We start from the raw sequence: 24,812 nt of genomic DNA on the forward strand, positions 1-24,812 counted from the left end.
CAGGAGTGGCCCCCCATATGTAAAGTTAATCCGCGCGCTGAGTATCGCGGTCCCGTGTTTTATGGCCGATAAGGCGAGATGGTGGCAGGGCGCGCGTGACAAACCTCTGCGGAGGCTTGCCGAACCACCTGCGACCCTGCCCCGGCACGGCCCGCATTCTTAACGCGGGAGCCGCCCGCCGCTACGTGCGTGCCGTATTACGTCGCAGAGCGGAGCTCGCTTTGTAAATTATGGTCTCTCCGGGCGAGCAGATTAAGGAACCGTCTCGCCGGAGGAACGAATGATTCGGGGTTTGGGAAGCGAAACTTGCAGACGTTTCGTGCGCTAAACCAGCTTCGGGAGGAGCGCGTATTTCTCAGCACTGACAGGTACAGAGACCGAGGAGCCCGCGCACAAAATAACTACGCTATGGTCTCGAGCGTGCGCATGCGCAGTTATCACACACACACACACACACACACACACACACACACAGACAGAGAGAGAGAGAGAGAGGGAGGGAAGAATGGAGCGATCTGCCCACAGCATACTTATTATTTCCTTTCATACATTCGCCCCATCCGAACTTGCAGGTCGCGCATGTCCCGAAGATATATCACGTACCTGCTCCGCCATACGTGACATGCTTTCCTCTGCTGCATATGGCTTCCAGTCGTGTCTCGGACCTGTTCACCAAGAGCTTTATACGCAATGTTCGGTTCCTTTGCTATAAAGGCTAACTGGAACTTCACGTGAAACAGACTCAGACAGTGAGAATGACAGCATTGCCTTCTGTTTATTCGTCAGGTAAGCACTGTTCAGCACTATAGCTCATCTTACCTGGTGGATTTTCAGCCCTGACGGCCCATGTAGTATGCTTCGGTCTACACCATTTAGTGTTTCCCAGTACGAAAATGACAGCAAACTAAAGATTTATTAACGACAATGCAGGAAAATCAGTCCTTCCCTGTGTATATAATCCAACGAAGTTATATTGTTATTTGCAATGTCATTAAAGTTACCTTAATGCTCCTAGCCCTATATACACGCTGCTAGATAGGTATGGGATACCTATGACACATGTGTGTATCATCTTTGTAAATGTGCACGCCGCGCAGAGTGGCCACCATAATATACTTTCGCTAAAAATGCATTACATACTATGCAGCAACCAGACAAAGGCACTGTGAGGTTTCATGAACGTCGCTACACAAAGAGATACTTAGCAAATCAGCTGCAGCTACGCAGTGGGACAATTGGTTTTCGAACGACCATTACAACTAAAGAGAATAAAAGGCGTAACCATTATAAGTGAACGTCACTCACTCCAGAGGTGTCTGATCGGATGTAATCGTCACTGTAGGAACAACGATATCGTTCAAGGTGGCTGCGCCCTATTTTCTGTATATCTGTTTGTGCAGCAGTTATACTTGTGGATAATTTTTAAGAGTCTTAAAAATGCTTTTTAAGTAGTTCCTACATAGAACACAGTTTTTTACAATAGGGGACATACGGATATTGATGATGAAGACGGCTAATATAGCTAGCAAGCAAATGGACAAAAGCTAGGGAGGTTTGGTGTTCATGCGTACAAGAACAACAACGGTAGCAAGATAACCTCGGGAGGAGTTCAACAGTGGGACAGTGAGGGGAAATGCTCATCCGACTTCCAGAGTTCGGAAGGAGTTGATGACAGTCCGAACGGGAAGTATATGACTAGGCTAATTTATAATATAACGTGATCATTTGGAAGGCGAAATAGTTTAAATTGCTTAAAAAATTTAGGCATGAGAAGCAAACGGTGATTCTAAGGTTCGAAATGTGCATAACAAAACAGGATCCTTTGGCAGTAGTTTTTTCGTACATGGAAAAAGTTAGATGTAGCAAGTTGCATGGTAAGCAATTTTGGGCAATTCAAATATTAGTGATAATCTTTGTAACGGTTTAGGGGATATGGGTCGCGTGGTGGTAGTGGGTTTTTGTTCTACTATCACTTCATTCTTCCTGCTTTCTTTCTTTTCTTCTTTTTCTGTTAACCGTGTCAAGGCTGACACACATCGCTTAGTGATATTGTTTTATTTTCTGACACTATTTAGCGTATGCATATTTCAAAGAAACAACGTCAGAGAAAGAATGGTATCGAAAGGTTCATTTGACACAGATGCTTCGTCATCTACTACCGAACAGATGTCACAAAAGTATAGATTCGTATCAGCAGGCTAAAGCAGACGTTTTACCATGTGTACTGGATATACGTTTTGGCTTTTTCTCTCTAGAAAGGCACACTTGCAGACTAAAGTCGGCAGAAGGCAGACAGTGAGCCTCATTAGAGAGAATGAGCATCCCTGGGAAGTTGGGCAGTTTTCCCAGAAGTTGTGCTGCAGCCTGTTCCGTGCCTCTGTTGGCAGGGTGGCTGCCTGCCCTCTGTCAGGGCAGAGGATGTCCAGTCTTTGCAAATGCTTACTACATAGTTATACTGGAGACAAGCCCTTGACTTCCATTGTCTATGAGCCCTTCGCACTCACTCCCTCTCCCCAACTCTTTCCAGAAGGAAGAAGTTAACAAAGATGTTACACTTCCACAGTACAAACAGTTTCATGGATTTCAGTGCAGTCGCCGCGCGGAATTAGCCGAGCGGTCTTAGGCGCTGCGGTCATAGACTGTGAGGCTCGTCGTCCGCAGATCGTGGTCGTGCGGTAGCGTTCTCGCTTCCCGCGCCCGGGTTCGATTCCCGGCGGGGTCAGGGATTTTCTCTGCCTCGTGATGACTGGGTGTTGTGTGATGTCCTTAGGTTAGTTAGGTTTAAGTAGTTCTAAGTTCTAGGGGACTGATGACCACAGATGTTAAGTCCCATAGTGCTCAGAGCCATTTGAACCATTTTTGTGAGGCTCGTCCCGGCGGAGGTTCGAGTCTTCCCTCGGGCATGGGTGTGTGTGTTTGTCCTCAGGATAATTTAGATTAAGTAGTGTGTAAGCTTAGGGTTTGATGACCTTAGCAGTTAAGTCCCATAAGATTTCACACACATTTGAACATTTTTTTTTTTCAGTGCAGTCAGGCTGCGATAATCTTCACATAGCAAATATTATTCGAAACAGAAACACGTTTAAGAAGATTGAATGACTTCGTAATCATCAATATAGTATCTATAACACAATTTAATAATCTGTGTTTGCCAAACATAAGTTTATTTGACGGTACGTGGCAAAAGTAAAAAATCTGATTTCATAGGATATTCAGCATTTTAAGATAACTGTGAAATTACAAAGACACAAATTTTAAAAATCTTATGTAAACAATATAATCTGATAAATTAAATTTCGATTGGTAGTCGCCAAATTTTTATAGTAGTCTTGAAAACTTCCGTTTACAACATAAGGTATGCAAATTTCAAAGAAAAGTCAGAGAAAGAATGGTATCGAGAGGTCCATTTGACACTGCTGTTTCGTCATCTACTACCGAACAAATGTCACGAAAGTATAGATTAGTTTCATTAGGCTACAGCAGACATTTTTCCGTTAAGCCACTGATCGTCTTGTCTCATAGTGGACACCACTTACTTTTTCCATTTGACTGCCCCTTATATTAAACCTGACATCTCTAGAGAGGGTGTGAAAGTGCTTAGACTGGGAGGGAAGAGAGAGAGCCAGAGGAGCGTGGTGTGCGTACTGTGAGACCTTCGGTACACACACCATCAGATTATTTGACTTGTCGCTTAACGAAGTAGGCGAGTGTCAGCGATATGTCTCGTGGTCTTATCGTGGCGTGTTTATCTTCTACCGTTAGGTCAGACGATAGAAATGCCACTTGCACGCTTAGAGTAGCGGATTGACGGTGACCAACTTTAAACAGAACTTGATTAATTTTCACACACATTTATTAAAATAATAAAAATCATAGACATTACGTAACTTGATTCTGGATGCTGTTTACAATTGACAATCTGAAGTTCCTTTGGTCTTGTTACATTAATCTTATTCTCACCTATCTCGGATACTTGACAAAGTGTCTATACATTTCTCTTCATAGCTATGTACAGGAATATGATAATCTTATTAGGCGCAGACTGAAACTTGACTACAGACTAATGCAGACTGACTAATCGGAGGTCTGTACGCTCGTTGTAATACCTCGAGCGTTCATGTATCACTGCGCGAGTGTGATCCGCGAGGAGAAAAGGTTCTACGTTAGCAGCAATCTCATTGGCTGCGTGACATATTAATACGCGGATCGGCGGAAGCAGAATTTGGTCCGTCTCTAAGACAGCGCCATCTCGTAGTGCGGAGACGGACGAGCGCTGCGCCTGCGCTGTTTGCTTAGCGAGGCGCGCTCTAGTGGGAAAGTTGTGTACGCGCTGACTACGCGGAACTATGTACACAACAAGGAGTTTGTGAGACGCGTGGCGCCAGCAGCCGGGTGATCTCAGTGAACGGCTAGGTGGAGACGACGGTGGGCGATCTCGCCGCATCCGGCAATGGTTGCCCACCCTGGGGGGCACCCGGGCGGCCTCATGTTTATGCAAGCCGCGGCTGCGCTTGGCAGCCTCCCTCTTCTGTTTTCGGGCAATACTCGCTCTCCGTCCCGCCAACGTGCCGACGGGCGCCTACGCCGTTCCCCGCAATTACCCACACCGCGTAGAACGCCATTCTGTTTGCCTGTTTCTACAACACCAATAACACTTGATAGCTCTCAGTAAATTTAAGTTTTAACCCGAGAATACACAGCATGTAATATCGTGAAAAAATTCTCCATTGTATGAACGTCGGCCGATAAATAAACAAAAACCCGGTCCGACTATTAAGCCGAGTTCGCAAACGTAACTAATGTGACGCCACAGTTTGTGGTATTCTGTAGTGGCAACGTGAGCTACCGTTCGCATCGGACGCCATAAATTCTGCATAGTTGCACAACTTTAAACACGGCGTCAACTAAAATCATGTGGGCGGATATTAATGTTACAGTGCAGGTTGTGGCCTTAGATATGTGAGCAGAGTTAAATGCAACGATGACGAAATCAAAATGTTGGGTTTCGCGCAGGTGTAAATCAGGGGCAACAAACATATTTACGAAAGAAATAACACTCTAAGACGAAAATGCTGTCTGCTATGGTAATCAACATCCGGTTCAAATGGTTCAAATGGCTCTGAGCACTATGGGACTTAACATCTATGGTCATCAGTCCCCTAGAACTTAGAACTACTTAAACCTAACTAACCTAAGGACATCACACAACACCCAGTCATCACGAGGCAGAGAAAATCCCTGACCCCGCCGGGAATCGAACCCGGGAACCCGGGCGTGGGACAACATCCGGCGTGTAAATACCATCTACAGACATGCCACTCATCCAAGATTGAATTTTATTGTAATCGTCGATGTAGGCATTTCGAATAACTATCTTTTTCAGCTTAATAGCTGTCACATCAACATCGGGGACAATTTGTCGCATATAATCCACAATTTATACAGTGCTTGGTCTCACAAACGCCAAGGGTTATACGACTTGCTTTTTGTGACATATTATGTTCATTTATTTATTTATCTAAACATTTTTTCGTACTCGTTGTGGTGGTTGTTCCTGTACTTCCAGAAGCTGCGAAAATGTACCTGCCAGCGATTGTTTTGCCTTTTTTCGATAATGAAATGAAGACACCTGAAATGGAGTACAGCAGTTATTACTCCACGGTAACTGCGTTAGAATGCTAGTGTTTTCAAAATAGAGCCACCAGGAAGCAGTGGTGAAAGGCAAGTGGTGTGACAAAGTGCTACCGAGTTCAACATTTTGTGGCATGACAAAAGTTGTGGCATCTGAGTGACGCTACTGAAAAGTGGTTCTTCACACATGCAACTGCACTGCTACTTCAGTATGCCATTAGCTGTGGCGTCACTTTAATTATGTATGTGAAACCGGTTTTAAGAAATACATATGCTGTAGTGAACCAACCTTCTCATAGCGAAACGGAATAATAAACGGGCACTTAACGTAAGTTAAGATAAAGTGCCACGTAAATCAACTGATCTAACGTAACCTGTCAGTGTTGTTGTATTACTCCTTGTGGGAATGATGTGCAATGCAGATAAGCCTGCACGCTGTATTTTGTAGTAAGTGATAACCAACCTGTTCGAAATGACTCAAGTCTGGAAGTCTTCGTAGCTGCAGAACATGAGTCTCGAAAATCTACTGCAATTAACCCTCACCTTATTTAGCTGCATAGCTCATTAAAATTACGAAATTCTGTTCCTGCTGGAAGCAAGTCATCCACTCATCACTGAATATATAAAACTTATTCTTTCATAAAAGTTTTAAGAGGGCACATGTACAGATTAATGTAAAGACGTCGTCAGTCATGGGCTAATCAGAGCACATCTTCCTCGCTAGTTTGTCCTAGACATTCCCGTGTGACGTCATCTGGTGATGGGCCAACCAAAGCATAGTTTAACACTTCTGGACTTTCAGAGGCCAAAGCACGTTCCCAGACTTGTACTTTTCCGCCTTAAATTGTGGTGTTCCAGCAAGCACTTTAAACTGTTACTCTCGCCCATCTCAAGAGGTGAGTTGTGCCATAGGCTGCTAACATCGCCTTACTGAAAAGGACCGATAGGTTCCGTGAGCTTCCATCAGTAGCCACTTGACACGCAAGCCAAGAACAAAGCTTTGAATGCCCATGGCATACCTGTCGCATTCAGAGCAGGATGCGGACTGTGCATTCACAGATTGGAACTATTAGCTAGTTTATCGTGGCCACTGAAATTCTATAAAACACATTTCCCCTTAATAAATCCACGTAATGAGACTTTAAGTAGATGCAACTTAAAAAGTATTCGTGACAAGAAATATGATTGACTCGTTAGACCTGGGGTCAAGGTACTGGCTAGAGACATGTCTTGCAGCTTTCAGCCAAAGATGTCTACTCTAGCTGACTTGAACACTGAATTTAGGTTCTTTGACTGTAGCTTGTTTCAGTCATACAAACGTTTAGCAGCCTGCCCATAAATACATGACATGCAAGTCATTTACAGTAGATGGATTTCCACTCTGAATGAGGAACATCTAACAACACTCTATTCGCAAACGAGACAGTCCTTCTACCACAATGTAAGGAAAACATACAAGAGCTGATGAACGGCATGGATAAATTACTACGTAAGACAAAAGCCGAAGATTGGTTAAATGGAGGATAGTAGAGAGACAAGTGTAAGAATTCTAGGCGACGAACATATGAAGGAATTTTACTGTTTGGAAAATTCCTGGTAAGTTGCTATGAGACCAAACTTCTGAGGTCATCAGTCCCTAGGCTTACACACTACTTAATCTAACTTAAGCTAAAGACAACACACACGCCCATGCCCGAGGGAGGATTCAACCTCCAACGGGGGCAGCCGCGCGAACCGTGGCAAGGCGTCTAAGACCGCGCGGCCACCCAGCGCGGCTACTGTTTGGGAAACAAAATCATGGAAAATTGCTGATGTACAGGAGACACTAATTGGATTGTCACAGTCAGTCAAAGATTTCCCCACTAAATTACATAGGTTTGCCAATGAAAGAGGTTTTGATTACTGTTTGTTAGATAATAACTTAATCCTATGAATGTATTTGCCAGTGAACCGCATGTGACCTACGTTTATTTCTGTTACGCAGAGTTTTTCCACAGAAAGACTTCGCTGTAAACTATAAAATTACCAAAATATATTCAAGGCCATCTGTTATAAACGTCTTTAATGCTGTATAACAGTGCGCGAGGCGTGAATCAGACGCATGGCTCAAAGATTTTATAGTTCATATTTTCGTCTCCTACAGAAGTCTTATCTCTGGTCGAGTAGTGAAAAGGCATGTCCTAAAGCTGAACGTTGAGCACTAGCCTTTACACTACATTAGGTTGCTTGGCGGAGAGTGTCAAGTTCGATGGGACCATGTGGAGACACTAAAGTGGGCATCGCCTACAGCTGTGAACATCATTATGCCTGCTGACGATTCAGAAAGTTCAGATATTTTGTTTTGTTTATTATTTAAATGGGCTTTTCTAAGCTGCAGCACTCAGCAGTTTCGGTGACATCACAGCCTGCTTGCGCTGAGTTGGTGTAGTTCATTATTACATGAGTTTTCCCGTGCATCTGCGGGACATGCTTTTACAGTTGTGTATCCATGTGAGAAGGTTGTTCTTTGTTCAGATCGCATCAGTATACGAGGTTCAACATCTGTGCCGGCCGAAGTGGCCGAGAGGTTCTAGGCGCTTCAGTCTGGAACCGCGCGACCGCTACGGTCGCAGGTTGCAATCCTGCCTCGGGCAAGGATGTGTGTGATGTCCTTACGTTAGTTAGGTTTAAATAGTTCTAAGTTCTAGGGGACTGATGACCTCAGATGTTAAGTCCCATAGTGCTCAGAGCTATTTGAACCATTTTTTCAACATCTGTTTTTCATGTAGTCATGAGTGAGATCGCTTTTCATGCTACTTTCCAACTTCCTAAATAACCAGGGATTGTAAACCAAATGGAGTTATTTTTCTATGTTTGAAAAAGGTGTGGTATTGTACAGTGGTCCGTTGTAGGATATTTGCATATTTGTCCATGAAAGCCCGCATCTCGTGGTCGTGCGGTAGCGTTCTCGCTTCCCACGCCCGGGTTCCCGGGTTCGATTCCCGGCGGGGTCAGGGATTTTCTCTGCCTCGTGATGGCTGGGTGTTGTGTGATGTCCTTAGGTTAGTTAGGTTTAAGTAGTTATAAGTTCTAGGGGACTGATGACCACAGATGTTAAGTCCCATAGTGCTCAGAGCCATTTGAACCATTTGTAACTGCGACCAGAACGGAAAGCGCGGCGGGACCCACGGAGCGGCCCGCGAACCACAACACAAACAGGAGAGGACCGACACGACCAACGAAGAACCTTACGACAACAAAATCGAAACAACAGAGTCACAAGAGAACATAACTAGACAACCACGTCCTCTCAGAAGCAGAACACGAAAGTAAATATGCTGTCTAAGGCGAGGCGGTATGTCCAGAGACGTACGCAAGATTAGACCAACAGGCTAACCAAGAGGTTCAAAAATTGCTCTGAGAGGTCATCAGTCCCCTAGAACTTAGAACTACTTAAACCTAACTAACCTAAGGACATCACACACATCCATGCCCGAGGCAGGATTCCAACCTGCGACCGTAGCGGTCGCGCGGTTCAAGACTGATGCGCCTAGAACCCCTTGGCCACATCGGCCGGCATAACCAAGAGGCAGGCGCTTAAATACGTGATCGGGGGCGCCGATATTGGCCGCTGGGACCACATGTTCCAAAGTGGTGCGCTAGTGCAGGGACCTCTAGGGGTCTTCGACGTCCATATCGTCTGGCGCGGATTCAAATTCCGCAGCGCGCGGTACCAGAGGACTCATAGTTTGCTATGCATTCTTGTTAAGTTATAACAGACGTAGTGGCTTTCAACTTGTATTTGGAATGGAACGCAATTTAATTGTTTTGTACGAACAAACTTTTTTATTTATAAACACGAAAAGAACCCTCTATTACACAATAATTAGGTGCCAATTGACTGATACACTCTACGACAGAAAAGAAACGCTCCACAAAAGAATTGTCCGAGTGTAACGGGAATCTGTAGATATGATGCAAGCAAATAGTTACACTTTAGGAAAAACTGGATGATTTATTTAAGATAAAGAATAAGTCAATAACGCCTTAGTCCACCTCTGGCCATTATGCAAGCAGTTATTCCGCATGGCATTAATTGAGTGAGTTATTGGATGTCCTCCTGAGAGATTCCGTCCAGTTGGCCCGTTAGATCGTCAAAATCCCGAGCTCATTGGAGCGTCCTGCCCAAAATGTTCCAAACATTCTCATCTTGCGAGAGATCCGGCGACCTTACTGACCAAGGTAGCGATTGGCAAGTACGAAGACAAGCAGAGGAAACTCAGGCCTTGTGCGAGCGGGCATTAGCGTACTGAAATGTAAGCCAAAGATGACTTGCCATGAAGGGCAACAAAACGGGGCGTAGAATATCGTCGATGTATCGCTATACTGTAAGGGTGCCATAGATGACAATCAAAGAACCAAAGGGATCTTGCTATGAAAATGAAGTGGCACCCCAGACTAGCAGGCCTGCCGTTGTGGCCGAGCGGTTCTAGGCGCTTCAGTCCGGAACCGCGCTGCTGCTACGATCGCAGTTTCGAATCCTGCCTCGGACATGGATGTGTGTGATGTCCTTAGGTTAGTTAGGTTTCAGTACTTCTAAGTCTAGGGGACTGATGCCGTCAGATGTTGAGTCCCATTGTGCTTAGAGCCATGTGAACCCAGACTAACACTCCGAGTTGTCGGGTCGTAAAGCGGACGACAGTGAAACTGGTATCCCACCGCTGTCCGAAGCGTCTCCAGACACGTCTTCGGCCTAGAATCTTGAAACTTCCTGGCAGATTAAAATTGTGTGCCGGACCGAGACTCGAACTCGGGGCCTTTGCCTTACACGGGCAATGCTCTACCAACTGAGCTACCCAAGCACGACTCACGTCCCGTCCTCACAACTTTACTTCTGCCAGTACCTCGTCTCCTACCTTCCAACTTTACAGAAACTCTCCTGCGAACCTTGCAGAACTAGCACTCGTGAAAGAAAGGACATTGCGGAGACATGGCTTAGTCATAGCCTAGGGGATCTTTCCAGAATGAAATTTTCATTCTGCAGCGGAGTGTGCGCTGATACGACACTTCCTGGTAGATTAAAACTGTATGTCGGACCGAGACTCGAACTCGGAACCTTTGCCTTTCTCGGGCAAGTGCTCTACCAACTGAGCTACCCAAGCACCACTCACGCCCCGTCCTCACAACTTTACTTCTGCCAGTACCTCGTCTCCTGCTTTCCAAACTTTACAGAAACTCTCCTGCGAACCTTGCAGAATTAGCACTCCTGAAAGAAAGGACATTGCCTAGGGGATCTTTCCAGAATGAAATTTTCACTCTGCAGCGGAGTGTGCGCTGATACGGCACTTCCTGGTAGATTAAAACTGTGTGTCGGACCGAGACTCGAACTCGAAATCTTTGCCTTTCTCGGGCAAGTGCTCTACCAACTGAGCTACCCAAGCATGACTCACGCCCCGTCCTCACAGCCCTGAGTTCGAGTCTCGGTCGGGCACACAGTTTTAATCTGCCAGGAAGTTTCATATCAGCGCACACTCCGCTGCATAGTGAAAATCTCATTCTGGCCTAGAATCTTATTGAATTTGCCTAAACTCTCATTGACTACAGTGCCATTGTCTTCAGTGATGAGTCCCGCTTTGAACTGAGCCCCAGTGACCAGCGGAAACGTGTCTGGAGAGCACTGGACGGCTGCGGGATACCAACCTGCCTGTCGGTCGCCGTACAGCCCGAAAACAATGACTGATGGTCTGGGGCGCCATTTCATTCCATAGCTATGTCACGGTCGCCGTAGACAGTTAGATAACAGGCAATGTCACCAAATGAAACAGAAAAACGAGGCAATTAAAGATGTTTAAAAAGCATAAGAATTTTAACATGTTGAAGCTCTGTCATTAACTGTGATAAATTAATATGTCAAAAATCCGTCTCAGTTCCGAAATGTTACTGGTCTTTATCCAGGTTTCAGCTAATCTACCCTTCTTCAGAAGCATAAAATAAACTAATGCATGCCAGAATAAGGCACGGTCAAACATAAAAAGCTAAAGTACCGTGGTACCATGTCAAGCTACGTTACTTAGCTGAGGAACAGACCCCGCCCCACTTCGTGGAAAGCGGTCTGATACAGCCGCGGATGATACGTTGTAGCTTGACATGGTACCACGGTACTTTCGCTTTCTGTGTTTGGCCGTGCCTGTTTCTGGCATGTATTAGTTTATTTTATGCTTCTGAAGAAGGGTAGATTACTCTAGCTGAAACCTGGGTAAAGACCAGTAACATTTCGCAACTGAGGCGGATATTTGACATATTTAAAAATCTCACTGTTTGGGTGGTGAATAGTACCTTAGCTAGGGCGATGAAAGGTGTTCCTTTCATCTTTAAAAATTAATAACTATAAAACGCGTTAAGCTATTTTAACAAAGTGTGTCACTCATAGTATTTGAACAGCACTATCTCAAATGAGAATTAGAGTTCTTTTGATTCAAATAGTACAATTTAAATAATGAGCCATAATGTTGATTCCAACTATTAACAATTAATTTAAGGAATAATATGAAACACAGTAAGTAGAGCTGCAGAATTGGATAATAAATCGTTATAGCTATTTATAGGTGAATAATTCATCTTGGGTTATTATAATTAATGACGAATAACGCTAATTTTGAGCAAGTCATAGTAGTGAGATGCAAATAAATCACAAAAATAAGGATTCCAGCAAGCTGTGTATGTCAGTAGGTGGAATTTGAAAAAATAAGGATTCCAGCAAGCTGTTTATGTCAGCAGGTGGAATTTGATGAATTCTAGTTCTGTTACTTCACATTACTTATGATAGTGACAAGTTTAGAAAAGTTTTTATTCGTCGAAAAGTCCGTGCTCGATCGACGAAAGACATTATTCGAGAATTCCGTATAAAAATCAGTCCGATTTGTCAAAAGGTGTCAACGATTATGCACCAGTGATGTAAACTATTTATATGTGTAGTTTTAGAAATAATGCGTAGATATAGAGGTTTTTTTGTGAGTTTTGCAATGGCAGAGTGGAGAATATTTGTGGGCAGCGGACGTATTGGTGTGGGTGTGTTAGCTGTACGAGCTCATCTGTGTGGATGTGTAACGTATTAGTTGTTACGAAAGGTGTTTGAAATTTTCAGCAACAGGTCTATGAACTTGTTAAATTTTTTATATGGATATGGTGTCTGTTCTTTCGGACATGTCTGAAAGAACAAACACCATTGATGACCTGTAGCCGTCTAGAACGAAATTAGAATTATATTAATACCGTCAGTTGCGCACGGGCGTTGATATAGATCAACGGGGACAGGTGAAAATGTATGGCCCGACAGGGACTCGAACGCGGGATCTCCTGCTTACATGGTAGACGCTCTATCCATCTGAGCCACCGAGGGCACAGATAATAGTGCGACTGCAGGGACTATCTCGCGCAGGCCTCCCGCGAGACACGTTCTCACCTTGTGTGTCCACACACTACAATCGGAGTGTCCCACCCCAACACATGTCCGAAAGGACAGACACCATATCCACATAAGTATATAGTTCTGGCGATACCGGCTATGACCTTCTTCTTCTGTGCGGATGCACACATATTCCCCGAACTCTTACGGGACTTGGAAGAATGTCTTCCACGAGTAATGAATGTGTTGGGGACACTACCAATGTATTGTGTGGACATACAAGGTGAGAATGTGAGTCTCGCGGGAGGCGAGCCCGAGATAGTCCCTGCACTCGCACAATCATCTGTCCTCTCGGTGGCTCAGATGGATAGAGCATCTGCCATGTAAGCAGGAGATCCCAGGTTCGAGTCCCGGTCGGGGCACACGTTTTCACTTGTCCCCGTTGATCTACATCAACGCCCGTGCGCAGCTGACGGTATGAATATAATTCTTATTTGTTAAATTTCTGCACAAGTTCGTGGACTTTAAAAAGTTTTCCAAAGTCGACTTTCGTGGAATCTGAACAGTAGCGTGGTGTCAAACATGTGTAAAAATTTCAGCGTAAGTTCTGACGTACAATGTCTTCATCTTAAAATATAAGAACAGTGTAATTCAGCTGAACTCTAAAGGTTCGAGTTTCCGCCCGACCATTCATATTTATCTTTTGTTTAACCACGTAAGGAGAACGTCAGGTTGGTTTCTCCCGCCAAGGCCACTGCTGCTTTCCTTCCCGCATCCCCTTCCAAGACAACTCGCAATGCGTCTCGGACGACCCCGGCGTTGACGGGACGTTAAACCCCAACCTTCGGTGCATCCAGCAGCACACTGCTCTCGCGCTGGCTGCCTTTGTAAGTGAAGTGGCCCGGTGACACAGCCTTGAGCGTGCGGTCGTTCGCACCGCGCGGTGCGCAGCGCGCCGGAACGGTGCAACCAGAAGAAAGTGCTGGCAGGCGGCCAGGCCAGACACGGTGGCCGCCGTGGGAACGCAGCTCCGGCCTCGGCGACCCACAGCCGGCGGCCGCGACCAGCCTCAACAGAGACACGTAACACGTGACCGGCCGGCCGGCTATCTGCACATCGCGCACGCGCGCGGCTCAGACATGCGTCTGACAGGCTGGCGCCCACGCTTCACCTCGCACACGTGTGCCGCCTGCATTAGCCGCGAATGAACTCACCGCTTTAAGAACACATGGGCCAACGGCCTATTTCTGGCACCAAGCCACTGAAGCGATCATCAGTATCTTCCCTTATACTGGAAGATGGTACGTGAAGGTATAATTACACGGATACACCACATCGAATCACCTTTTTCGAAGAAAACTGATACCTTTGCCAGTTACAAATGCCACTCACCACCCGTATGGTCCAATTGCTTTAATCCTTTACAGCCATTCTTGTACCCGTGACAGAAATACACAATCGTAAAGCGCTTGTGGTTGATCATTTCATTACTTCTTCAGACACCGAACATGTACGTTGCATTCCCCATCGTCATCTACATCTGATCAAAAGTATCCGGACATATATTAGTCGGCATTAATAAGGCGTCTGCCCATCACTCGCCTTTTGACGTACTGTATGTCGAATCAGAATATAATATGAATATTGACCATCAAGGGTGAATTGTATTTCGCGGTAGTCGATTTGATTTTTCTTTAACTGATGTTGAGGTTATTCATAGACAAGTTTTGATAACTGTCGCTAATGGTCGTGTTGATGTTGCTCTACGATCATTAGCTACGAGTTTGGATAATTTAGCTCCTCGAGATCAACTGGCGTATAGGACGTTTATGGTTACGTAAGCTGAAGTTGCCACACGTACTGATACCTCCGGCCTTTCGAAAATTCAAATGGCTCTGAGCACTATGGGACTTAACATCTGTGGCCATCAGTCCCCTAGAACATAGAACTACTTAAACCTAACTAACCTAAGGACATCACACACATCCATGCCCGAGGCAGGATTCGAACGTACGACCGTAGCGGTCACGCGGTTCCAGACCGTAGCGCCTAGAACCGCTCGGCCACACCGGCTGGCTTCCGGCCTTTCCTTTTGTTGATAAGCCTATATGTGTGTCGTGTGTGTAAGTTGTTGAAAGACGATACTGTATCTGTACTTGTAAGAGTTCGTGATACATCTATGAAATTTAAACTGGTTGGATATATCACTGCGTATAACACCATTTAATGTATTTTATTTGTGTTATTTAATAAATGAAACTACACATTGGTCTTGCCAGAAGCCGAAAAGCGATTTATTCTTGGTGTTGTAACTCTCAGGGCCAGTCTTGCATGGTGTATGGGTTCCCTGTTGCTTTATGACAGGGTACATTACCAAACTGATACAAAAAAAGTAATAATCACCTCCGAATTATGCCTCTACTGTATCCCGCACGCAACCCTGTAAAGTACGTTTATATCCTGCATTTAGGAATTCCTAAGAGCAATAAGATGACCACATCCTTCCCACGGAAAGCGGCCCCATACCTTAACACCAACTCCTCTGTACTTCATGTTGGCACTACACGTCATGCTAGGTAAAGTTCTCCAGACTTTCGCCAATCTTGTACAAGAAAATGGTACATGATTTACGTCTCTTTCTTCATTGCGTAATTCACATAATGGAGATTCCTGCAATCCTCTTCGAAACAAGTTGGTTGGCAATTCGCCACGATTTTAACGCATGCGCGATACAGTCGTTGTGAATCGCCCGCTTCTGTTCCAATCAGTAAACCAAGTGAATAATGGCGTTTTAGTTTACAGCTGGCCATATTGTACTTCTTTTGATATCTCTGTCGAATCTCATTGTGACTGCGAGCCGCCTCTGGCTTTTTCATTGATTTTCTTGTTAGGGAAATCTATCACTTAGAGATTAGACTAAAAACGTAAGTGCCAAACGCAGGAATACCTGGATAATGACTAAGTGGACGACACTCGCAGATTACAGTAAATAAAATCAGTCAGAAATCACCGTAAGTAAAAATCACACTTCCATATATTTTCTAACGATATGTTTTTAGAGCCTGAAAGCAAACGAAAATACACTCCTGGAAATTGAAATAAGAACACCGTGAATTCATTGTCCCAAGAAGGGGAAACTTTATTGACACATTCCTGGGGTCAGATACATCACATGATCACACTGACAGAACCACAGGCACATAGACACAGGCAACAGAGCATGCACAATGTCGGCACTAGTGCAGTGTATATCCACCTTTCGCAGCAATGCAGGCTGCTATTCTCCCATGGAGACGATCGTAGAGATGCTGGATGTAGTCCTGTGGAACGGCTTGCCATGCCATTTCCACCTGGCGCCTCAGTTGGACCAGCGTTCGTGCTGGACGTGCAGACCGCGTGAGACGACGCTTCATCCAGTCCCAAACATGCTCAATGGGGGACAGATCCGGAGATCTTGCTGGCCAGGGTAGTTGACTTACACCTTCTAGAGCACGTTGGGTGGCACGGGATACATGCGGACGTGCATTGTCCTGTTGGAACAGCAAGTTCCCTTGCCGGTCTAGGAATGGTAGAACGATGGGTTCGATGACGGTTTGGATGTACCGTGCACTATTCAGTGTCCCCTCGACGATCACCAGTGGTGTACGGCCAGTGTAGGAGATCGCTCCCCACACCATGATGCCGGGTGTTGGCCCTGTGTGCCTCGGTCGTATGCAGTCCTGATTGTGGCGCTCACCTGCACGGCGCCAAACACGCATACGACCATCATTGGCACCAAGGCAGAAGCGACTCTCATCGCTGAAGACGACACGTCTCCATTCGTCCCTCCATTCACGCCTGTCGCGACACCACTGGAGGCGGGCTGCACGATGTTGGGGCGTGAGCGGAAGACGGCCTAACGGTGTGCGGGACCGTAGTCCAGCTTCATGGAGACGGTTGCGAATGGTCCTCGCCGATACCCCAGGAGCAACAGTGTCCCTAATTTGCTGGGAAGTGGCGGTGCGGTCCCCTACGGCACTGCGTAGGATCCTACGGTCTTGGCGTGCATCCGTGCGTCTCTGCGGTCCGGTCCCAGGTCGACGGGCACGTGCACCTTCCGCCGACCACTGGCGACAACATCGATGTACTGTGGAGACCTCACGCCCCACGTGTTGAGCAATTCGGCGGTACGTCCACCCGGCCTCCCGCATGCCCACTATACGCCCTCGCTCAAAGTCCGTCAACTGCACATACGGTTCACGTCCCCGCTGTCGCGGCATGCTACCAGTGTTAAAGACTGCGATGGAGCTCCGTATGCCACGGCAAACTGGCTGACACTGACGGTGGCGGTGCACAAATGCTGAGCAGCTAGCGCCATTCGAAGGCCAACACCGCGGTTCCTGGTGTGTCCGCTGTGCCGTGCGTGTGATCATTGCTTGTACAGCCCTCTCGCAGTGTCCGGAGCAAGTATGGTGGGTCTGACACACCGGTGTCAATGTGTTCTTTTTTCCATTTCCAGGAGTGTATATTAGTCGACATTAATAAGGCGTCTGCCCATCACTCGCCTTTTGACGTACTGTATGTCGAATCAGAATATAATATGAATATTGACCATCAAGGGTGAATTGTATTTCGCGGTAGTCGATTTGATTTTTCTTTAACTGATGTTGAGGTTATTCATAGACAAGTTTTGATAATTGTCGCTAATGGTCGTGTTGATGTTGCTCTACGATCATTAGCTACGAGTTTGGACAATTTAGCTCCTCGAGATCAACTGGCGTATAGGACGTTTATGGTTACGTAAGCTGAAGTCGCCACACGTACTGATACCTCCGGCCTTTCGAAAATTCAAATGGCTCTGAGCACTATGGGACTTAACATCTGTGGCCATCAGTCCCTTAGAACATAGAACTACTTAAACCTAACTAACCTAAGGACATCACACACATCCATGCCCGAGGCAGGATTCGAACGTGCGACCGTAGCGGTCACGCGGTTCCAGACCATAGCTCCTAGAACCGCTCGGCCACACCGGCCGGCTTCCGGCCTTTCCTTTTGTTGATAAGCCTATATGTGTGTCATGTGTGTAAGTTGTTGAAAGACGATACTGTATCTGTACTTGTAAGAGTTCGTGATACATCTATGAAATTTAAACTGGTTGGATATATCACTGCGTATAACACTATTTAATGTATTTTATTTGTGTTATTTAATAAATGAAACTACACATTGGTCTTGCCAGAAGCCGAAAAGCGATTTATTCTTGGTGTTGTAACCCTCAGGGCCAGTCTCGCATGGTGTATGGGTTCCCTGTTGCTTTATGACAGGGTACATTACCAAACTGATACAAAAAAAGTAATAATCACCTCCGAATTATGCCTCTACTGTATCCCGCACGCAACCCTGTAAAGTACGTTTATATCCTGCATTTAGGAATTCCTAAGAGCAATAAGATGACCACATCCTTCCCACGGAAAGCGGCCCCATACCTTAACACCAACCCCTCTGTACTTCATGTTGGCACTACACGTCATGCTAGGTAAAGTTCTCCAGACTTTCGCCAATCTTGTACAAGAAAATGGTACATGATTTACGTCTCTTTCTTCATTGCGTAATTCACATAATGGAGATTCCTGCAATCCTCTTCGAAACAAGTTGGTTGGCAATTCGCCACGATTTTAACGCATGCGCGATACAGTCGTTGTGAATCGCCCGCTTCTGTTCCAATCAGTAAACCAAGTGAATAATGGCGTTTTAGTTTACAGCTGGCCATATTGTACTTCTTTTGATATCTCTGTCGAATCTCATTGTGACTGCGAGCCGCCTCTGGCTTTTTCATTGATTTTCTTGTTAGGGAAATCTATCACTTAGAGATTAGACTAAAAACGTAAGTGCCAAACGCAGGCATACCTGGATAATGACTAAGTGGACGACACTCGCCGATTACAGTAAATAAAATCAGTCAGAAATCACCGTAAGTAAAAATCACACTTCCATATATTTTCTAACGATATGTTTTTAGAGCCTGAAAGCAAACGAAAATATTAATATTTTCATACTAGACCACTGACTTTGGTTTAAAGCAATAAAAAGAAACGCGTACTGTAACACACTGACGAAAAAAAATACCAAAAAGTAATTTAGAGTACAGAAATTGCGGGGACACATTTGTCTAGGTAACATGTTACATGTTTAACGTTGCAAGATCACAGATTAATATTAACGCGAGATAACCCATTGCAGATGTAAAATGCTGATACATTAATAACCGGTGTAACCGCCAGAATGCTGAATGCAAGCATGCAAACGTGCATGCATTGTGATGTACAGGTGCTGGATGTCAGTTTGTGGGATGGACTACTATGCCTGTTGCACTTGGTCGTTCAATAAAAGGGACGCTTAATGCTGTTTGTGGATATCGCGGGGATTGGCATCCTATGGTGTCCCACATGTGCTCGGCTGGCAACCGATCTGGTGATCGAGCAGCCCAAGGAAACATGTCGACAGTCTGTTGGGCATGTTGGGTTACAACAGTGGTATGTGGGCGAGTCTTTCCCCCCCCCCCGCACCCACCCCCACCCCTTTCCCACCCCCGCAGTGTTGTTCATGAATGGCAGTACAACAGGTCGAATCACCAGCTTGACGTACAAATTTGCATCAGAGTGCGTGGGACAACCATGAGAGTGCTCCTACTGTCATATAAAATCGCACCCCAGACCGTAACTCCAGGTGTAGGTTCAGTTAGCCTAGCGTGCAGACTGGTTCCAGAATGAAATTTCCACTCTACAGTGGAGTGTGAGCTGGTATGAAACTCCTGGCAGATTAGAACTATGTGTTGGACCGAGAGTCGAATTCGGGTCCTTCGACTTTCGTGGGGAAGTGTTCTACCGATTGAGCCGCCAAAGCACGATTCACGATCCGTCCTCACAGTTTTACTTCCTGCAGTACCTCGTCTTTCACCTTCTATAAACACTCTGGAAACATCTCCCAGGCCGTGGCTAAGCCATGTCTCCTCAGTATTCTTTCTTCTCCGAGAGCTAGTCCTGCAAATTTCGTAGGAGAAACTCTGCTTGACCCCACCGAAGCCGCAAATGGCAGTGGTTTGGTGTCTGTGAAATGCACGCTACGTGGCGTCTGGCTCGGATCTGTCCCTGAGGTAACCGACTTGTAACATTTCTTTGTGCTACTGTGGTGCCAAGTGCTGCTCAAATTGGTGCAGTACGATGCGCCAGAGCCAGACGCTCTACGACCTCGTTCGAACTCAGTGAGGTGTTGATGATGGCGTCTTTGTCGCCTTACAAGCGATTTCTTTTCTGTAAGTGTATAAGTACGCATTTTCAGTAGTTGCAGAGAAGCACTTGAAATACGTTTGATAGTATACTCTAGCAGCAGAGCTGGCCGGCCGGAGTGGCCGTGCGGTTCTAGGCGCAGTCTGGAGCCGAGCGACCGCTCCGGTCGCAGGTTCGAATCCTGCCTAGGGCATGGATGTGTGTGATGTCCTTAGGTTAGTTCGGTTTAATTAGTTTTAAGTTCTAGGCGACTGATGACCTCGGAAGTTAAGTCGCATAGTGCTCAGAGCCATTTGAACCCTACTAGCAGAATTGTCTTCCATGTCATAAATCTGCAGCATGAGCAACAAGGATACCAACATACTTCCCTTGGGCACGGCTAAAGTTATTTTTATATCTGTCGATGGCTCCATCCAAGATGCTATGCTGCATCCTCCCTACCAAGAAATCGTCAGTCCACTCACAAATTTCGCTTGATACTCAGTATGACTGTACTTTCACTAATACGCGTTCATGAATAAACGTGGTATTGAGTCAAAGGTTTCTCTGAAGTCGTGAAATACTGCATCTGCCTGACTGCTTTGCTACGCCGCTTTCAGAATGTCATCTCGTTGCCCTTTATCAAGTAAATGTGACATCAGAAGTTCAAAAAAGACTTGGCTAATACTAGTTCGAAATGAATTAGGATTGAGACACGAGTCCCCAGTTGGCCATTCTTCTGAAGTTTTCATATGCGTAGCAAGCGGTCTTGCGTTGTCCCTTTCGTGTGCCTCTGGTCCCTTGAACCTTAGCAGACGCCACATTTCGTCCAACGACGAAAAACCTCGTCCTTTGGTAATGGTCATTCCGCGTTCGATAAAGTTCAAAGGAAGCAATATTGTCTTTCCTCTCTCCGATAAACGTTGCCTTCAGTTTCCTTTGTATCCTGGCATCTTTTAACTTGGAGGTGCAATATGCCCTCACTCTGTTAACAGCAATTTGCTCTCAGGATAGAAACGATGCGGCCAGCTTTATTCACACGTGATGATTCCATGAAAACGTTGTGGACACCCCCCCACAGAAACTTTGCAAAACAGCCAGCACACATGCTCTTTCCGATCTGCACAATCCCTCTTGAGAACAGTCGTGGAAACAAGAACGCAAAATTTTTTCTACTTGCCAACCGTTCGATTAGCATTATAACACATTCTTTCCGTACACTTGCGAGCTACATGAGCTGTCTGATGATTATGCATGACACGTTCTGGATAATTTCATCTGCGGTCAATATGTTTCTAGTTGTGACAATTGACAACCTACCTGAAAGTACCGGATCTGGGATGCCGTGACCGCCAAGCCATAACCTCTGAAGCCATCGAAATACGTTATTTAGATTCATGTTGTAGTCCCCATAGACTAGGAAGAAGATGCTGTGAATCGATGTTGTTGGATAGTTCCCGGATTCGTAGAGGAATCCAATTACTGCATCTTCACTAGGGTATCTCGTTGACCGTTCTCTATGACTTACCTGAAACAAAAAGAAATCGTATTTATTTTATTTATTGATTGGTTTCGTTATATTGGAATGATTAAATCTTAAATCTAATCCAGCATTGTTCATATTTTTCATTTCATTATTAAACAGGTTGTTTGGACCCATCCACTACAGACAGTTATGACAAACGTAAGCTACGTATACTGCTTAAGAGGAACTCAATGACCGTCGATAAATTGGAATGGAATTCTTTTACTGTATTTCTCAGCCTCATGGCACACAAATACAGTCAGTTGGAACAATTTCGACTTCTTGGTAACTTATGACAGGTCGTGTTAAAAAGAAAGACAAATTAGATGGTAAAATAATAAGAAACTACAATACAAAGAAAACTGAACTCTGTAGCCTGCTCACAGCGTCCTGAACGAGGGCGTTCTAGTTCCGGATCGGAAATATACCGTAACTCTGTTCCCGTACAGAAAACAGAGTGCAATTTATAGGTACAAATCATTGTGAATACAGTTTCAGACACGTAAATCTAGAAGCGAAATATTAATATTAGAAGGTGACCAAATAACTGGTGTTTTCGAACATTTTAGGGTTTGGAGATAAATAGAAATCTCATTTAGAAGTATCACGTTCGGGATTTTGTGCAGGGACTGAATGCTGCTATCTTTGCTCTGATGTCATCCGAAGAACCAGATCGCACATCAAAGTTGCCGAAACCACTATTAACTACAATCATTGCCTGACGCAGCAACGAATAATTGACTCATTGCTGCGTGAGGCAACGACTGTACTTACTAGTGGTTTCGTCAAGTTTGGCGTGCGATCTGGTTCTTCGGATGACATCAGAGTCAAGATAGCAGCATTCAGACCCTGCACAAAATCCCGAACGTGATACTTCTAAAATAGCTTTTCATTTATCTTCAAACCTAAAAATGTTCGAAAACACCAGATATTTAGGCATCAGAAATGCGCCCCGTATACTCGTTTTAAACTCGCCACCGTGCCCTCTTCCGAACTCGCCGTCTCCGTGTGCTCGGAATCACGAGTCGCGAGTCTCCATCGCTGTCCCTGTAATCGACAACACGCCACTTGAGACTGTTGTGGGCTACAATGGTACTGTGCCACCGCGGAAAGCAGGCCGAGTACACGAGTTCGCCGCGCGCCGGCCGACTTTAAGTTAGGCTATGTATCTACTAGTTGTCATTCCCAACCATGTGCGTGTAGCAACGATGCCGTGAGCCCTCGGTTACACTCGCTCTCTCTTCCGCGGTGGCAGAAAAATATTTTGCAAACCCTAGTCGTCGGTTTTTTAAGGACATCGCCGCTACTGCGGTAGGCCGAGTCTGGGAGTTCGTGAAACGGCTTCTGGTGCAGTACACCGCTAAGACAATTTCTCCCTGCCGCTGTTACACAGCTATGCCCTAGCGACAGGTAACAGTCTAGGAGAATGAAGGTTCTACAACACTTAAACAAATTGGTAACAAAGTCACAAATGAGTTAAAAGGTTCACTTATCTTTGTGACTTGTTGAATAATGAAGTCTGCAACACTTCATGTAATATAACACAAAAAGGGCCCTCAATGGCTAAGAGCAAATAATTGTAGGTAAACTTCTCAGTACATACTGTAACAAATGCAATTTGCAACAACTGTCTATTAACTTCCAAGAATTCACTAAACGACGTTCCCTATCTAAATCAGCCCTGGACAATGATTAATAACCAAGTGGGCGAGAGCTACTCTTCTGTCTTCCGAGTACGCTTCTGTCAGTTGTCGGCCGTTATTTGGCGGATTGTACTCGGCTGGTAACATTACGGTCCAGATGACTGCGACGTTCGTCAACAGCAAAACTGCAGCCCAGAAGTTACTCTCACTAGTTCCAGCTGAGACTGGGCTACACAGTATGCTGTTAGCCAACATGCTACAGACTGTACTATTTTTTCATGTTCTTTCCACCATCCAACAATGTCAGTTTCCGTCTCTCCTTCTTTTTCGGTAGCGCAGATTGAGACGCACAATGAAAGCTCTTGGTCCAGACTTCTCACATACCTCTGGAACTTCAACGGCTGCGGCAGTTCAGATAGGCTGTTGTACTTTCATTTGAACCAAGAGTAACTAGAAAGAACGGATGTCGCAGTTTGCAGCAAAGAATATTAGGCGTGTATAGTTGTTCACGCACCTGAAATATTTGCACACAAATCAACAGCCTGTCTTCAGCGCTCAGCATCGAAAGACCACGATGTGAGCGACACAAAAATGTTGCGGTCTAGTGGTGCAAGTGCAGTTTAATCTTATTACTTCCATCCATGTAACTTTTGCATCTTAATTTAAATATTGCCACGGCATCACTATCTACTTCATTAGGCTTCAAGTACTCATCCAGAAATTTATATCGCCAAAGAAGCGCTAAATGGGGCGTTGGGTTGTTGTGACGTTCTAGATCGTTACTAGTTTCTTTGAATGGCTTGAGGAACATGACAAGCTCATTTATAGATGCTCGTCTACGTTCTGAAATCTACTGAACACTTTTTGTGGGAGTAATCCCTTAAGTTTGATCAAAGGATCACGTACTGAAACTAGCATGTCTAGCAAATTTTTTGTTCCATCGGACTTCGATCTCTTTGAAAAAATAACCCTCTTACAATATGCCACTAGCGCTTTACACGAATTTATCATCGTTTCTACACTAGTTAGTTCCGGCTGCGATGTTAAAAAATCCGACTTAAAAGTATGTTTGAGCAGAATGAAGTCTTGTGATGTCTTTCAGGATTCTCACTATACCTGTAGCTTGATTTTTTACGGATGGTGCTGAGTTCATTAAATGCTCAGGAACTGTCAGGTACGCGAAACGGTGAAGAGGCTCCGATTAAGCGTTGATTGCTGTCTTTTACCTCCTCAGGAAATGGGGTGTCACAAAGTTCTTTGTTCCCCCATCTGCCACATTTCACTAATAATGGATGCAGTCACTGTAGTGTGTGTTATTTTATGTGCATCCTCCATCCACATATCAGTTTGGAAAGAGGCTCTTCTATCGGTAATAACAGCAG

The 24,812-nt window shown here is 45.2% G+C and overlaps 1 non-coding gene across 1 annotated transcript; it reads right to left on the minus strand.

Moving 5' to 3' along the window:
• Positions 1-10,399: 10,399 nt before the first annotated feature.
• On the minus strand, positions 10,400-10,473 carry Trnat-ugu (transfer RNA threonine (anticodon UGU)). The gene has a single exon. It is a non-coding gene; the product is annotated as a tRNA-Thr (tRNA).
• Between the last annotated feature and the right edge of the window lie 14,339 nt (positions 10,474-24,812).

The sequence above is a fragment of the Schistocerca serialis genome, chromosome 1 (genome assembly GCF_023864345.2).
Source record: "Schistocerca serialis cubense isolate TAMUIC-IGC-003099 chromosome 1, iqSchSeri2.2, whole genome shotgun sequence".
Taxonomy (NCBI): Eukaryota; Metazoa; Arthropoda; class Insecta; order Orthoptera; family Acrididae; genus Schistocerca; species Schistocerca serialis.